At 41.0% G+C, this 17,746-nt stretch overlaps 1 protein-coding gene across 3 annotated transcripts in view; it reads right to left on the reverse strand.

Annotated features, from left to right (window-relative positions):
- The window catches only part of ypel1 (yippee-like 1), a 102,165-nt gene extending 88,663 nt beyond the window's left edge, over positions 1–13,502 (reverse strand). Inside the window, exons 1-2 of one of the 3 annotated variants that reach the window (XM_034171154.1) lie at positions 13,229–13,502; positions 12,562–12,672 (exon numbers count right to left, since the gene is read on the reverse strand). The gene's annotated coding sequence lies outside the window, so the exon portion shown is untranslated. Of the gene's footprint in view, positions 1–11,027; positions 11,348–12,561; positions 12,673–13,228 lie in introns of those variants that run through there. The other 2 variants (XM_034171156.1, XM_034171155.1) reach the window with 2 other exon arrangements.
- Positions 13,503–17,746: the final 4,244 nt, after the last annotated feature.

Here is a 17,746-nt window from a genome sequence, read left to right on the forward strand (position 1 = left end):
AAAGATAATCGCCCACGATAAGATAATTATAGTGGGCGATTTTAACATCCACACAGATGCTGAGAATGACAGCCTCAACACTGCATTTAATCTATTATTAGACTCTGTTGGCTTTGCTCAAAAAGTAAATGAGTCCACCCACCACTTTAATCATATCTTAGATCTTGTTCTGACTTATGGTATGGAAATAGAAGACTTAACAGTATTCCCTGAAAACTCCCTTCTGTCTGATCATTTCTTAATAACATTTACATTTACTCTGGTGGACTACCCAGCGGTGGGGAATAAGTTTCATTACACTAGAAGTCTTTCAGAAAGCGCTGTAACTAGGTTTAAGGATATGATTCCTTCTTTATGTTCTCTAATGCCATATACCAACACAGTGCCGAGTAGCTACCTAAACTCTGTAAGGGAGATAGAGTATCTCGTCAGTAGTTTTACATCCTCATTGAAGACAACTTTGGATGCTGTAGCTCCTCTGAAAAAGAGAGCTTTAAATCAGAAGTGCCTGACTCCGTGGTATAACTCACAAACTCGCAGCTTAAAGCAGATAACCCGTAAGTTGGAGAGGAAATGGCGTCTCACTAATTTAGAAGATCTTCACTTAGCCTGGAAAAAGAGTCTGTTGCTCTATAAAAAAGCCCTCCGTAAAGCTAGGACATCTTTCTACTCATCACTAATTGAAGAAAATAAGAACAACCCCAGGTTCTTTTCAGCACTGTAGCCAGGCTGACAAAGAGTCAGAGCTCTATTGAGAGTATTCCATTAACTTTAACTAGTAATGACTTCATGACTTTCTTTGCTAACAAAATTTTAACTATTAGAGAAAAAATTACTCATAACCATCCCAAAGATGTATCGTTATCTTTGGCTGCTTTCAGTGATGCCGGTATTTGGTTAGACTCTTTCTCTCCGATTGTTCTGTCTGAGTTTTTCATTAGTTACTTCATCCAAACCATCAACATGTCTATTAGACCCCATTCCTACCAGGCTGCTCAAGGAAGCCCTACCATTATTTAATGCTTCGATCTTAAATATGATCAATCTATCTTTGTTAGTTGGCTATGTACCACAGGCTTTTAAGGTGGCAGTAATTAAACCATTACTTAAAAAGCCATCACTTGACCCAGCTATCTTAGCTAATTATAGGCCAATCTCCAACCTTCCTTTTCTCTCAAAAATTCTTGAAAGGGTAGTTGTAAAACAGCTAACTGATCATCTGCAGAGGAATGGTCTATTTGAAGAGTTTCAGTCAGGTTTTAGAATTCATCATAGTACAGAAACAGCATTAGTGAAGGTTACAAATGATCTCTTATGGCCTCGGACAGTGGACTCATCTCTGTGCTTGTTCTGTTGGACCTCAGTGCTGCTTTTGATACTGTTGACCATAAAATTTTATTACAGAGATTAGAGCATGCCATAGGTATTAAAGGCACTGCGCTGCGGTGGTTTGAATCATATTTGTCTAATAGATTACAATTTGTTCATGTAAATGGGGAATCTTCTCCACAGACTAAAGTTAATTATGGAGTTCCACAAGGTTCTGTGCTAGGACCAATTTTATTCACTTTATACATGCTTCCCTTAGGCAGTATTATTAGACGGTATTGCTTAAATTTTCATTGTTACGCAGATGATACCCAGCTTTATCTATCCATGAAGCCAGAGGACACACACCAATTAGTTAAACTGCAGGATTGTCTTACAGACATAAAGACATGGATGACCTCTAATTTCCTGCTTTTAAACTCAGATAAAACTGAAGTTATTGTACTTGGCCCCACAAATCTTAGAAACATGGTGTCTAACCAGATCCTTACTCTGGATGGCATTACCCTGACCTCTAGTAATACTGTGAGAAATCTTGGAGTCATTTTTGATCAGGATATGTCATTCAAAGCGCATATTAAACAAATATGTAGGACTGCTTTTTTGCATGTACGCAATATCTCTAAAATCAGAAAGGTCTTGTCTCAGAGTGATGCTGAAAAACTAATTCATGCATTTATTTCCTCTAGGCTGGACTATTGTAATTCATCATTATCAGGTTGTCCTAAAAGTTCCCTAAAAAGCCTTCAGTTAATTCAAAATGCTGCAGCTAGAGTACTGACGGGGATTAGAAGGAGAGAGCATATCTCACCCATATTGGCCTCTCTTCATTGGCTTCCTGTTAATTCTAGAATAGAATTTAAAATTCTTCTTCTTACTTATAAGGTTTTGAATAATCAGGTCGCATCTTATCTTAGGGACCTCGTAGTACCATATCACCCCAATAGAGCGCTTCGCTCTCAGACTGCAGGCTTACTTGTAGTTCCTAGGGTTTGTAAGAGTAGAATGGGAGGCAGAGCCTTCAGCTTTCAGGCTCCTCTCCTGTGGAACCAGCTCCCAATTCAGATCAGGGAGACAGACACCCTCTCTACTTTTAAGATTAGGCTTAAAACTTTCTTTTTGCTAAAGCTTATAGTTAGGGCTGGATCAGGTGACCCTGAACCATCCCTTAGTTATGCTGCTATAGACGTAGACTGCTGGGGGGTTCCCATGATGCACTGAGTGTTTCTTTCTCTTTTTGCTCTGTATGCACCACTCTGCATTTAATCATTAGTGATCGATCTCTGCTCCCTCCACAGCATGTCTTTTCCTGGTTCTCTCCCTCAGCCCCAACCAGTCCCAGCAGAAGACTGCCCCTCCCTGAGCCTGGTTCTGCTGGAGGTTTCTTCCTGTTAAAAGGGAGTTTTTCCTTCCCACTGTAGCCAAGTGCTTGCTCACAGGGGGTCGTTTTGACCGTTGGGGTTTTACATCATTATTGTATGGCCTTGCCTTACAATATAAAGCGCCTTGGGGCAACTGTTTGTTGTGATTTGGCGCTATATAAAAAAAATTGATTGATTGATTGATTGATATAAGTGACTGTATATGTATGTATATATTTATGTTTGTAAAGTATATACGTATGTATATAGGTATACGTGGCACAACCCAAGCAGAGGGTCACCCCCAAGAGCCTGGTCTGCTTGAGGTTTCTTCCTTATAGGGAGTTTTTCCTCACCACAGTTGCCTAGTGCTTGCTCTGGGGGTTGGTAAGGCTAGTCCTTACTGGCGTAAAGTGCCTTGATTTGACTTTCTTATGATCTGGTACTATATAAATATAATTATAAGTGAATAGTATATTGATGTGTATGTCTGTGTCGACATGTAGTAGTGAATTTATATTTATGTAAATATGACCCCAACGGTCGTTTTGACCGTTGGGGTTTTACATAATTATTGTATGGCCTTGCCTTACAATATAAAGCGCCTTGGGGCAACTGTTTGTTGTGATTTGGCGCTATATAAAAAAAAATTGATTGATTGATTGATTGATGACTGATTAGAATTGTTGGTCTTGTACTAGCAGGGGTGGGCGCTAATAAGCTTTGCTTCAGCCCACACCCTTTCGGACTCACTAGTTTTGTCTGTGTTTGTTTGTGGAATTGTTCATTTTTTTCTATTTGAATATTTTGTGTGCCGAATTAAAAAACTGTCAAAAAAAAAACATAATGTGCGCACAGTGTGTACAGGATTACAGCTGACAACAGAAATGCTCTCTATTAAATACGGTCTTATTGTTCAAATTGTCACAAAAGGGACATGCTTAAGGGACTTTGTCCACCTTTCTTTGGGCAAGTTATGGACATTTATCACAATGTTATCCATAGATTCAGTCATGTCTGTGTACCCACGGCGTTCTACATGAGCGACTTGTGGAGTACCAGTGGGCATGCACCAATCAATGTAACAACAGTCTATTCAGCACCATCTTAAGTTTGCATTGTGATGCGTCTATGAATTGACCCTCCACCCCCACCATGTATATAAAAATATTTGGTTATCTTTTTCCTACATAGTCATTATTTGATTCAAGCTGGGATGTTATGTTGTCTGTCACATGTTCACAAAATTGCTGCTAGGATACAAGCTATATATTTAGCATGTAAATATAATAATTTCAATTTATTTTCATTTATATAGCGCCAAATCACAACAGAGTTGCCTCAAAGTGCTTCACACTGGTAAGGTCTAACCTTACCAACCCCCAGAACAACAGTGGTAAGGAAAAACTCCCTCTGAGGAAGAAACCTCAAGCAGACCAGACTCAAAGGGGTGACAATAAAAAAAAAATCACACTGAACACATTTCCATTAACAATAACAATGGATTAATAAATTCATCAGGCATCTTTGTCCACACTTAATTTATAATTTAGGTGTAAACATCCTCCACAACACAGAAAGACACTTTTATTGGAGGTTACTTTCATAATACATGTTCTGTATATAAAAAAATCCATATTTTTAAAATATAAAGTGATACCTTCACTACGTATTAAATTCCTTTACAAAAACCCTCCCTTTTTTAATCTCGCACTTTGATGTCTCACTTTTGACAAGTGTTGGAATTGACAAGTTTGGGCTTGTGCTTGTAACTGACTATCACAACTGATATTGTTATGGATGGACTTCAACTTGTTGACCAAAAATATGGATAAAGACATTTATAATTTAACATAAAACCATGACTAGGAAGAGAAACCATCTTGTAGTCCATATGCGTTTGCTTGTATGATTTTCTCTGCACCTTGAAGGGCCCTGTATGTCTTCCCTCACTCAACTGATAAGAAAAAAAAAACAAAAAAAACTACTAACTAGGCACTGAAACCAACAACAATCCCAAGTCACAGCAAAGCACTGCTACAGTCAAGAAGTTTCCAGCTGAGCTCAATGTGCTGCAACAGGAAGCCTGGCGGCAGAGACAGAAGCCAGACGAAAAACAAAGGAGCTTCCGCAATTCAACAGGAAGCAGTCATGATGTGAAGCGGTGCAAGTCTGCAACACACACAAGGAAAGCTTAAAAGCGAATGCAAAAGTGGAACCCCAGTGGCACAGAGAAGCCACATACATATATATAATCTGCACAGGTGCTGAGGAATAATCCCCACGTGAAAAGAACAAAATCTCCTTTCTCAATGAACCCAGTTTAATCTCAATGGCACGTGCACAGGGAAAGGTAAGCACACAAACGCACGTCACTCTTCTACGTCATCACCATCTGAAACTCGCTCAGACTTTTTTCTTAACAAATGATGTAAAACTATCATCTATCAAAATACTTAAGATTTTTTTTTTTTTTGACAACCTGTGAACCGATGGATTGTTTCAGGAGTAACAGAGTCTACGAGGTTGCTTCACATCTCTGGATTTCAGCTGAACAGCACTGGCAGCTGCACCCAAATCTCTTAACAACTCACTACCAAACAATGTCAACAATTCAACATGTTCCAGTGTGCAACATGTGCTGCCACACTGTCACTGAACTGAGGATGGCAACAACATTAAAATACATTTTTTCCCTCCTAAATGCATGTTTACATTACTGTTGCAAGACACCTCCTCCTTTATTGTGTTTTGATGGTGTTGCTACAGTGCTGAAAAATTTGGACATTGATAGGTGCCGCTCTGATATCTGTGATCAGAGCCACAGACTACGACCAATGTGCACGAGAAACGAAAGTGTTTGGCAGAATTTTCACAATTGCAAAACAAACAAATTAAGAGCCAATTTTTTTTAAGGATCAAGCCAATTTTGCAAAATGACCAGAGTTTGAGCGCCCCCTATATTCAGCGCCATTGATCCCCCAACCTAATATGTATGCAAGATGAAAGAGTTTGCCTCCATAAGTCATGTGATAGTTAAACTAGCTTGGGGACATGATGGTGCTGAATGTTACACCACTTGAAAGATGGGAATTAAATGAAATATCAGTTTTTGCGTATTTCTGCCTTGAACTTTGATGACCCTTGGCAAGGTCACCGTTTGGTTTTTGGTGGAGAAATTTTGGGGAAGTTCGTTTCTGGGTAGGTTCCATCTCTGAGCCAAGTTTTGTTAAAATTCGAGTCTGCTTGAATCACACCGTAATGTAAACCTGCCTGGAACTTTAAAAAGATTGGCTTTTAACTTCCTATTGAGACCACGGCAACATTACTAATAATTACTAATGTCACCTGCTAAGGAAGCTAAAAGGTTAAAAAAAGGAAGAGGAAAAAAAAAAAAAGCTTAGCTGTGCAGTCTGGGAAAGAAAGCATTTTACATTCTAACCATCAGTCCCAGTGTCATAACTATTTGCGCTTTGTGTAGAGTGCAAAAGCAGTTTTTCCCTGCTGTTGCCTTGTTTCCACATACTATATGTACAATATCCATTTATACAAGAGACACCATCTAATGTACAATGCAAATAAAAGCATTACTTTAAGGAGACCACAGTAGCCATAAGAGGCTCTTTCCCCCCCTCATCCAGTTGTACGTAATAGGAACACAGCTACAGAGTACTACAGAGACCAAAAAGATGAGGACAACTTTCTTTTTATTTCTCCAGTTACACCTTTTGATACATAAAAGGCAAATTCTGGACCAAAAACAATAGAAGGAGGTGCTTCAAACATACATTGGACAATATGGAGGCTTCTATATAAATGAAGGGGTAACTGGTCATCATAGCTACATACAGAAAAGAGGTGTAAGAGAAAGTTCTATAAAATATTTTACAAAAAAGGTGAACAAAAAAGTTATTTTCCCCATCTTATTTTGTTCCACTAGGGGCAGTGACATACAGTACCAGCAACTGCAAGTGTAGAAGAAGCCCAGAGGGTAAATAGTTTTCAGACTCATCTTCTCTTTCCTGGGGGACACATTTCAAAATAAAACATTTTTGGGGGTTTCTCATCCACTGAGATTCAGCTGTTTATTGATGCTTGGTGTGAACATAGAGTTTGCCCAGTTTCTCTTTTATTTTGCCCCCATTCAGGCCAGTCACTAGACCACAGCAGTAAATACAAACAAATGCCGTCCTTGTGACAACATGAGGTTGAAAGGGTGGAGGGATAGACGTCATGCCATCAAAAAGGCTCTATAAGCCAGCTGACTACCCATAATTCCCTTTAACTGCTTTGACCCAAAGCAACACTGGCATACAGCAATTCTGCACAGCAGACTTAGGCCTTAAGCAAAAGTGAGCTTGGTTGTGACATAATCAGGAGGACGCATACTGGAAGTACTACACAACTTAATGATACAACTTTTGCAAAGAGACAGCAACATTAGCGGATGAAGAATAGCAATGATCAAACCAATGCACAACTAATCATGATCACAAGTTCAGCTTAAGCTGCAGGGATCATCAGGATAAAGATTGTGGATGGTGAATCTATTCCAAAGATCATCATATGGCCCACCCCAAACAAGTGTAACCAGCAGCAAATTCTCATATTTTAACCCTTTTTTGTTTTTTACTTTTTTGTAGTCATATTAAAATTAGTGGGTATGACATTAAACTGCATCCAGGTGGAGTGGGGAGGTCGTGTGGTTTTCAGGGCACTCCAACCTTGAAACCTATAGGAAGCACACAAGTGACCATTACTAATCACTCTGACTGGCGAGTGTGGTCGACGTCACAAAACCGAGTGGGCCCTTGGGTTACTAGGGTTTTGGAACCTTCAAGTCTCCAATGATAACTGTTTCACAACAGGCGGATTAGAGCCGTGCCAGTGAAACTGCCGTGTTTTAAGGCAGACCTAGACTATAATTGAATCATCAAAGCAGCTCGCTGCAAGCACCCAAACCAGGACCACCACATCTCCATCCCCAATGGTGCCGCTGGAGAAGACAGATGCCCAAAGTACGTTGGTCTCAGGTTCATCACAACAAACTCACATGAAGTCTATCTGTGGCAGGACCAATGAGCCTCAACCTTCAAAAAAGTCCCGTGGAGATGGTACTCTGGATGACGGGGACAGGGTTGCTCAGCTGGAAGTCTCCATTCTGGAGCCACACACTGGCAGTCCATGCATGAAGGTTATTCTACCCACAAAGTAGTGGTGGCATAGTAGTTCGGCAGCTACAGGTGCAAGTGGGTTGGCCTATTTATGAGTACCACAGCCCACTCCAAATGGAGAGACTCCTAGAAAAGGTGGGTGCAAACATCAGTCACTACTAACCCCCCGACTGGCTACCATAGCCAGTGGCGACCTACTTATGTGGTCAAAACATGAGAAGAAACCTGAAACCGAACCCCTTCAGGTGGGAGCATGGAATGTGAGGACCCTTGTGGACCATGACGACACAGAGAGACCTCACCGATGCACTGCTCTTGTGAGCCGGGAGCTGGACCCCTTCAACATTGATGTCACTGCCCCCTCCAAAACAAGACTCGCCAGAGAGGGGAGTCTCTCCAAAGTTGGTGCCAACTACGCCTTCTTCTGGAAAGGGAAAGATGCTGAAGAGCAGCAGATCCACAGTGTTGGCTTTGCAATCAAGACAATGACCATGAATCATTACAGCCTGGTCCTAACCTCCAAAAACAAACGTCTCATGACCCTTCATGTGCCGCTCCGTGACAGCAACTACCTGACGCTGATCTTTGAGCATGATGTCGAGTTCTTCTACGCTGCCCTAAATAGTACTATCCAAGCTGTCCCCAGCAGAGACAAGCTCCTCGTGCATGGGGATTTCAATGCCAGAGTCGGATGCGACCATGAACTCTGGGAGGGCATTCTGGGCAAACAGGGCCTTGGATCCTGCAACTCCAACAGACTCTTCCTCTTTGGTCTATGTGCTAAAAATGAGTTGGTCATCACCATACCCTCTTCTGGCTCCGAAATCATCACACCACCACCTGGAAACCACCCACAGTCAAAGCACTGGACCATCCACAACTACATCCTCACCCATTAACATGACTGGGGCAACATCCTTTTGACACGCAGCATGCCCGGTCCCGACAACTGCCAGGCAGACCATCGGCGCCTCATATCCGGCCTAAGATGCTGACTGTGTAACTTCTTCCGCCAAAACAGACCAGCAAAGAGGGCACAGCTCTTCAAAGTCGCAAGGGTGAAGATCCCTGCAAGCCAAGACAACTACTTTAATGGTCTTACAAAGCTTCTAAATGATGCACCACCACCAGCACCTCTTCGGGACTCTGTGGAAGCAAATTGGTCCGTGCGCCATGGCATTATCACAAAGGGTACAGAGGATATAATCAGCTATTCCAATTGTTCCCATCAAGACTGGTTTGACCAAAATTATGCTGATACACAACAACTGATTGACCAAAAGAGATCTGCCCGCCTTGCACGGGCGACTCGCCCTACCTGCGCTCACTTGCTTCCATGAGGCAAAGCAAGCATGCCAGCGGAGGCTTCAGGAGATGCATAACTTCTGGTGGCAAGACAAAGCAAAAGAGATACAGTCCTACGCTGACAGCAGAGACCTCCGGCGCTTCTACACTGCAGCAAAGGAAATCTTTGGACCTTGTCACGGAGGTACCAACACCCTCCAGTTGGCCGACAGGGCAACCACCTACAAAGTTCAAGCCATCCTTGCAAATCGGAAAGACACTCCTGAGTTGTCCATCTACCATGGCTGATGACCTGCTCTGTAAGGTTCCCCAACACCCTGTCAGGCAGTGGATGTCACTTTCTCCCTCCTACACAGAGTTTCAGAAAGCAATGATGCGCATGAAGGCATGGAAGAAACCCGGACTCAACAGCTTCCCCTTGGAACTCATTCCTCATATGGGCATTGCATGAGGACCAGGCTATTCATGTTGATCCTGTGCATATGGGAGACGAAAGCTGTATCTGCAGACCTGAAGGACGCCACCATCACGACCATCATCAAGAAGGGGGATCACTCCACCTGCAGAAACTACCGTGGCATCTCCCTCCTCAGCAGTGATGGAAAGATCTTTGCACAGGTTCTGCTCGACAGGTTCCTGAACGTCCCCGAGGAAGTCCTTCCAGAGTCACAGTGCAGCTTCAGTCCATCTCGCGGCACCACTGACATAATATTCTGTGCTTGCCTGCTTCAGGAGAAGTCCCGTTTCAGAATAGTGTTTAGAGTTTGCTGAGTAATTTGTAGCACTTACAAAAAGTTTAGCTATTATCTCTTTCCATACTTTCCATGAATCATCTATCTCCACAGGGTAACTGAATTACACTGCTATCACAAATGAAGGTGGGTGCTGCACCCAGCAGGTGGCCGACACATCTATGGGACATTAAATAAACACGCTTTTACAATTGTTTTGGGTGCATCAAACCTCACCAGATTTGAAATCTGTTTGTATTCATTCTTTTCCCTTTTAAAGTTGGAGGTGTAGATGATGACAGAATTTACTAGTTCACAAATGACTGGGATGGATTATCTCCCTCACCCACTCATCTATATTTTTGCTGTACACATAATTAAAAAATACAGAGAATATATGCTGCAAGTAATCATAATATGCTGCAAGTGTACAGATATGTTGACTAGTTTAACAGCACAGTATTTGTCTTGAATGTTTCTTTGGGTTTATGTGTTTTGTAAAAGTTTATTTAAAAAAAAAAATTATATATATATATCCATTCCAAGTAGCTGTCCCTTTGTCCTTCACAAAGCACATGGTCACAAGTCACGTTCTGGATCAAACAAAGCTCATTTCGATCCTGTGAGCCCGCAGTCTAGAACAAAACAAAACCAAACAAGAAAAAAAAAAAAAAAAAAAAAAGAAGGTTGAGCAGATTGAAGAGACAGGAACAGCTGATTCCACAGCGCAAACAAAGAAGCAGCAGCAGAGTTCACCACCAACAGGAAAAGAGTCCAGACAAAAGAGTCGTCAGCAGCAGCAGCAGCAGCATACAACTGTGTCACCAAACAAAAACACCACACGCACTTTGATGGACTCTACGTGTTTAAAGACAATCTGGAAGAAGTAACACGACTTGACATACACAGGTTATAAAAGTGCACATTAACCCCCCTCCTTACTCCTCTTCTGTCTTTATCTCCAACAAAGAACACGACGTTGAACCGACGCAACAGCGTCGACCCGCTAGCTGGTTCTGTTGTTTATTTTCCGAGCCTGGCGCAGTCCGTGAAGCCAGCACGGCACCGGTTCGGGGGTTGTTCGTGGATGTTCTGTACAGTGTAAACACTGGCCCTGCTGTACTCACCACCTGGATCAGATCTGAGCACAACGCAGCCTGCTGGAAAACTGCTTGATGAAGTCACCGATATTTTCTTGGTGTTTTTTTTTTTTTTTGAGAGTTACATAAACGCGTGTCGACGACCCAGGTTCCGGTCCATGTGTGGCGCTGTCACAGCACAACTTATTGTTGTCTCCTTTAGCTGCTGACGGATGTCATTTTCGCCAACACGGGCTTTTGTTGTGTCTTTTGTGTGCGTTACAGACTGGCCTGGTTACTTTGCTACGCAACGTCACTGGGTGGGAGGGCGCTGATACTGTGATTAACAGCGGAGCGAGCCAATCAGAGGCTGTGTCTCTGCGTGCTACCTTCAAAGTCCCGTGGGAAAAACGGCGGTAGTGCAGTTTCTGAATGAGCGTTAATGTGTCAACAACCTTTCAATTAATACACAGGAATAAAACAATAAAGGCCAATAAGAACACATTAAAATCAACCAAATGCATGCAGATACATGCCAAAAATATATAGCTAAGATTAGGTAACAAACACAAACAGATTCTTAGCAACACAAAAATACATATTTTTTTATGATAAGCCTTAAAAGAATTAATTGAAGTAGGTGCACAATATACAAAGTAAGTCCCTTCAGCTGCTCCCCCATTTTTTCATCCAGGTGTTGTTAGATTCTGATTGGCTGAGCACACCTGAGTAAGTTAATCAGCTTTTGACAGGGCATGACAGATGGAAGATGTGCATGTTAGGATGTCCCTGTGGACCAGAGTTGGCAACTGCTGGTTTAGGGTTAGGATTAAGATATGGGTTAGGGTTTAATTTTTCTGAAATGCATAAAAGTTTGGAAATTTGAACAATTCTAACTCTGGACCAAGGGTTTGTAGACATGTGGAAGTCTTACACAGTGAAAGATTTCTGATGTGGTTCAAGTCCAAGTCAAGAATATTTCACATTTGCATATCCCACAGATGATGCGTATGTATGTGTACATCCCATGCAATATGCCAGCAAACTAACCATAACAGAATTCTGATACTGCTGACAAGAAATGCACAAAAAGTGTTGCATAAACCTGTACATGGCTGTGTGGCACCAATGCCTACTACCAGACCTGAGGTGGGAGTTGGAATCAAAAAGCACACCATATTTGTATATATACATAAAATACGCAAAAGGTACCATAGCAGAAACTAATTTCGGACATCTGTGTGAATGTATGGCACAGAAGCAAATCATAGAAAAATCAGGGAAAACTAGAGGGCACTGCAGTGAGCACATACTTCAGCCAAAACGCAGTAAGACTGTGCAATAGTCCTTAGTACAGTTGTACATGAGAGCGCTGTTTCACCAAAGTACATAACTTGTGATACGTTATATGCAAGCGATCCTGCATCTGCACGTGCCTCAAATTCCAATCACATTTTGCTTGCCTCTAGCCCTATACTCCCTTTCAAATGCATTTTGAAAGAGTTAACTTTTTATTTATTTATTTTTTTGTAAGGTCTCATGCCAGAGAGAGAAAGAAAAAAAAAGGCAGTAAAATCTTTACCTCCTAGGCGGGGGTACCAAAGCTTTGGCAGGTGCTGTTTTGGAACTGCAGAGGCGCTCTTTCTTTTTTCCACAATGTAGTTGAACGCACCGCTGTAGAGGAGGAGGGTGCCTGCAGATGCCCGGATATGTAAATAAATATGAGAAAACGACTGCTTTGACTTGATGGATCGGAATAAATAAATTAAACATCAAATGCGGTTTAATCGTGTGTGATTCACATTTCTGGATGTTTTGTTTTTTCCTCACTGAAACTGCCCACAGATGGACTATAAAATTAACGCTCTAAAAAAAAAAAGATTAAATGTTTAATTTATTAAAATATATGAGAAGAAAACAACATTGGTAATGAGATGTTGATTAAAGACACAAATGGCAGCAAAACATACGGAAAGGTCACCATGAACACAAAAACAGGTGATCGAGTCATTCCAAAAATAGACACCCCTGTGAGTTAATTATAGAAACAGATCAATAGATCGATCAAGTGTTGCTCTACTTTTATATTAATAAATAAAAACCACAGCAGCCCCTCCTCCTCCTGTTTCATGTGTCATTGCTGCATCATCACTTCATCCTGACATTGTGAACACAGACATATGTAATACGATGCCATGAATGACGACACGCAATATAAATAATGTCAAGTTAAACAATGTGATACATACCCTGTCTGGGACAACAGCCTGTCCTCGTCTTACCCTTGCTGTCCTGGCGTCGAGGACGCGCGTCCAATCCTATAGACTCGAATAATTCATTTTAGGTCGCTCCTCTATTAAAAAGAAAAAAAAATGTTGACAAATGCAACACGAGAATCGTCGTGTTGCAGGGTAAGACTGTGTATTCCTCAGATGTGTTGCTTGATCATATCTGAGCAGCAGCACGCAGGTAAACACAACATTGCAGACTGCAGAGAGGCGGGCTGTGTGCGCGCGACCATCACCAAAGCTGTGTTTGTGTGTCGCTTTGCTCACGTGGCATCACTGACCGAGATCTGCAGCCAAAACGCTCAGATAACCGAGCGGACAATTTATTTTTCCAAACGCGCCTGAACGCAACTCAAGGCTCGAATTGCGAGATAAAATTTAACAAATATTATCGCAATACTTCAAGAACGAAACAAAGTGCGACTAAACAATGAAATAGCTCTATAAATTATTATTGGTGAAATATAACAGAGTACAAAGTTTAAAAAAAACTGAAAATGCACTGATGTCGTTCAGCGGTTCACTTGTTCTGAACTCACCCCGAAACACGTCTCGTGTCCCCCGGCTCAGGAGATCACAACAGGCCGGCACAGGAGCTCCAGGAGCGGAGAAACGCCCTCACCGTGGCCCGGGGTGGCATAGAAAAGTGTAAAGAACTATCAGTGTCCTCGACGAATCGTTACTGAATTCATGACACGCAAGCTTTTCAAATAAGTCCCATCATCCGTGAAGCAGCTTCGTGAAGCTTTTTGACTGTTCGAACAGCTAACAAAACAACACACCACCGCTATGAAATTAAGTCGTCTGGGGATTTAAAATGTATTTTTATTAACTCTTACTTCTACTCGGGTTTAAAACTTGTACAAAGTGTGCGAAGGGGGAAAATGAGCATTTTATTCCAACTGTGCTGCATTCAGGTGCTATCGGATGTGAGACTTACAAAGCACAAATGTTTTGTTAGCAGTAAAGTTTGAGAACTTTCCAGAGTTGGAAGTGTGGATTGATTTTATTATGATATATATATATATATATATATATATATATATATATATATATATATATATAATGGAGTTGCAGTTTAAACCTTTCTTCAAACTTCACAATTCTTCACGTGTTCTGGATATAAGCAACTTTTACTTCTGAAGTTTCAACTCTGGGATTTTTGTGAAAAAAACTGAACAACTGAATTGAAAATATATTTGGCAATAAAATAATAATTACATTATTATTAAAATTATCTATATGTATTCTACACAATGTATTTTTATGTTACTATGCAATTGGTGTATATCATGAGCTTCTTTATTCTTTTACATCTATTCATTTTCTATATCCGCTTATTCCAGTTAAGGGTCACAGGAGTGTTGGAGCCTAACCCAGCAGTCACGGAGCGTGATGCAGAGTACACCCTGGACAGGATGCCAGTCTATCGCAGGGCCACATATCAACAGACAAACACAGTCACACCCACTCCTACTGTCAATATAAAGGTTCAAATTTACCTGACCTGCATGTCTTTGGATGTGGGAGGAACCTAGATGGAACCCACGCAAACACGGGGAGAACACGCAAACTCCACACAGAAAGGGCGGGAAGTGATCCCACAACCTTCTTGCTGTGAGGCATCAGTGCTAACCACTAATCCACCATGCCGCCTTTTACTTTATATCTTATTTGTATTTTGATTCTTGAGGTGCCATGAAACTAAACGTTCCCCCTGCATGGATCAGTCTGATTTTCAAACATATACACTCTCCCCATGATTAAGAGGGCAAGAATAAACATCGTGGAGTGAGTGAGTCCATAAAACTTTCATTAGTGCAGAACTTAACTTTCAGCTTCTCCCTTCTTCTTTTGGGATCACCACAACAGATGAATTGATTTGGCACAATTTTCACAGTGGATGCCCTTCCAGATGCAACACTACATTACAGGGAGAATGGGTAGAGGTGGCCTTGAACTGGGAGCATTCTGCTACAAAAGCAAACAGACTAACCATTTGGCCACCACTCTGTCCATAAAACTTCCTTGAATAACTGTGTATTCAGCTTTGGAATTTTGGATTCCTATAGACACAAGTGAGGGCCACTGAACTTCCTATTTTGACCATATTGATATATTAAGATGATGATTAGCAGGTTTTAAATTGTAATGTGCAGTGGGACATGTCTAGGCTTGTTAAAGGTAGGTATATGTAAAGTAAGGATGTTGTTTGCATGCATTTTATGAAGCCAGGCCACTCTTGTTTGTACATAAAATACACAAATTGCAGAGGAAAGCAAAAATACTTTGTGTCATTTGGAAGGAGGGGTTTAAAGGAAAAGACTAGAATGTAGCTGATTATGTTACACATTCTACAAAACAACAAAAATGACCATTGCAACTTTATTTTTGCCCAAATCATATTAAGTTTGCACAAAATACAAAACTAGAAAAGTCCCATAATGCATCAAGAACAGTAGTGTCTTTAAATACAGAAACGTCTCTATTGGATCTCTTCCAATGCAATGGCACAGGATGATGATGATATGTTAAAAAATCCAAAACTTCATATTTCTGCTTACTGTATAGTTAATTTTTATTTTATTATGTGAATAATTGAAAATACTGCTATTTTGAACGCTCAGTTGTTGATTTAGGAAGAAATAAATGCTGCCCTCATCTCTGAATGTGTGACATCTGAGCTTTGGAAAGCACGTAGGCAGCAGCAGTAGCCTTAGCTACACAACCGCTTCCACAAATAGCAGCCAATCAGAGAGAGAAATAACATACATCCGACCAATCAATTTACAGATAGGGTGGAGCCAAAGTTCAACAGCCAATCAGACCCGTGAAGACAGTGTGAGTCGACGCGCGCACACGCGATTCGGAGGTTTGTTTTTGGCAATGCGCGACACCGAGACGCGTGCTAAACGCAAACACAACAAGGCGCACACGGGTGGTCGCACGTGGTCGAAGTGACTCCAGTAAACAAAAATAAAAACAACACAGAAAAGACATCCAAACGATTTATAGACGTTTGAAACATACATTTAAAGTATGTTTAACGAAGAAAAAAAATGTCAGTTTAATTTGATATAATTCAAATGTTATATTCTGCACATTTTTATAAACGTTTTTTTTTTAGTTTTGTTGCTTACTTTTCAAATGGATTTAATATATATTTCGGGTTTATAAAGTCAAACTAAAATGTTGTATTATTTAAATTTATGTCTAAGGACAAAACTGGACAAAGACAAGAGGTTTAAAAGAAATGTAACAGCGCCCCCATATGGACAGAAAATACTTTACAGGTTTTCTGAATTGCTAAAACATTTTTTGAAACCTCCACCCATTTTCTCTAAACCTTACAGTTTTTTTAAATTGTTTGCACGCAAACATGGCTCCTTTTTTCAGAAACACTCAATTTGCAAAACTAGATTGTTTGCAAAATGACGCACTTCAGTCACAACATATACACATATTTTAAAAACATACACATTTCTAAAAATGCTCTTTTGATCACACTAACACACACTTCAAATGATCAGACACTACTGCAGTCAGTTACACGCGACTGTGATCAATACTTGTAAAACCCCCCATTTTAGGAAATAGCAAAAAGATATTGACAAAACCACAACATTCTTCATGATTATTTTGAGGTATACACTCCAAGCACTCCACAAGACTGATGCTGCAGACTGAAAATACTGGCCATACTCAGTTACAGTAACATATCAATCAACAATAAAAATCAGAACAAAATAGTAGTTTTTATTACTACGGTAAAGTGTAAACAAGTAAAAATTGTTGCAAAAAGTACATACACTTACAGCAACTCTGAAGAAAAACCAAAGCAACAACAACAAAACAATACTGCAACTCTAGTCATTATGTCTGGTTGGATCAGGACACTGGATTTCATCCACATCACAGGTTATGTCTTTATTGGCAAGGCACCGTTAGAAGAATCACCTTCTGTGACGAATCCACCCCTGCACTGAAGCTGCTTTGATAAGATCACAGGCCTGCTCCATGACATGAATGAGGGGCAAACAGTCACAGGGTCGAAGGTCATATACCTTCCACCGCCATGCAGACAAAAACTCCTTTATTGGGTTAAGGGGGGGTATAAGGCTGCAAATTCAGGGTGTTCATAGAACCAATTCTGGACCAGAGCAGATAAATGGAAAGATACATTGTCCAAAAAGACAGTGTACTACATGTGGTCCACTTGCTGTGACGATGTCATGTAGTCTGTCAAGAAATACAAGTATTAGATTGGCATTATAGGGTCCCAGATTCACATGGCGGTGGAGGACCCTATTTGAGCAATGGCAGCACAACGGGTGATGTTACCCCCTTGCTGCGTTGGCACATTGGTAATTGCTTTGTCCATTTACATTTCTCCCTCTTCTTCTAGTTTTTGCAAGGTAAATCCAGCCTCATCAGCATGTAAATTCATGTTGGATTTCATCACCATTCATTTGCAAGACT

Source organism: Thalassophryne amazonica, chromosome 5 (assembly GCF_902500255.1).
Source record: "Thalassophryne amazonica chromosome 5, fThaAma1.1, whole genome shotgun sequence".
NCBI lineage: Eukaryota > Metazoa > Chordata > Actinopteri > Batrachoidiformes > Batrachoididae > Thalassophryne > Thalassophryne amazonica.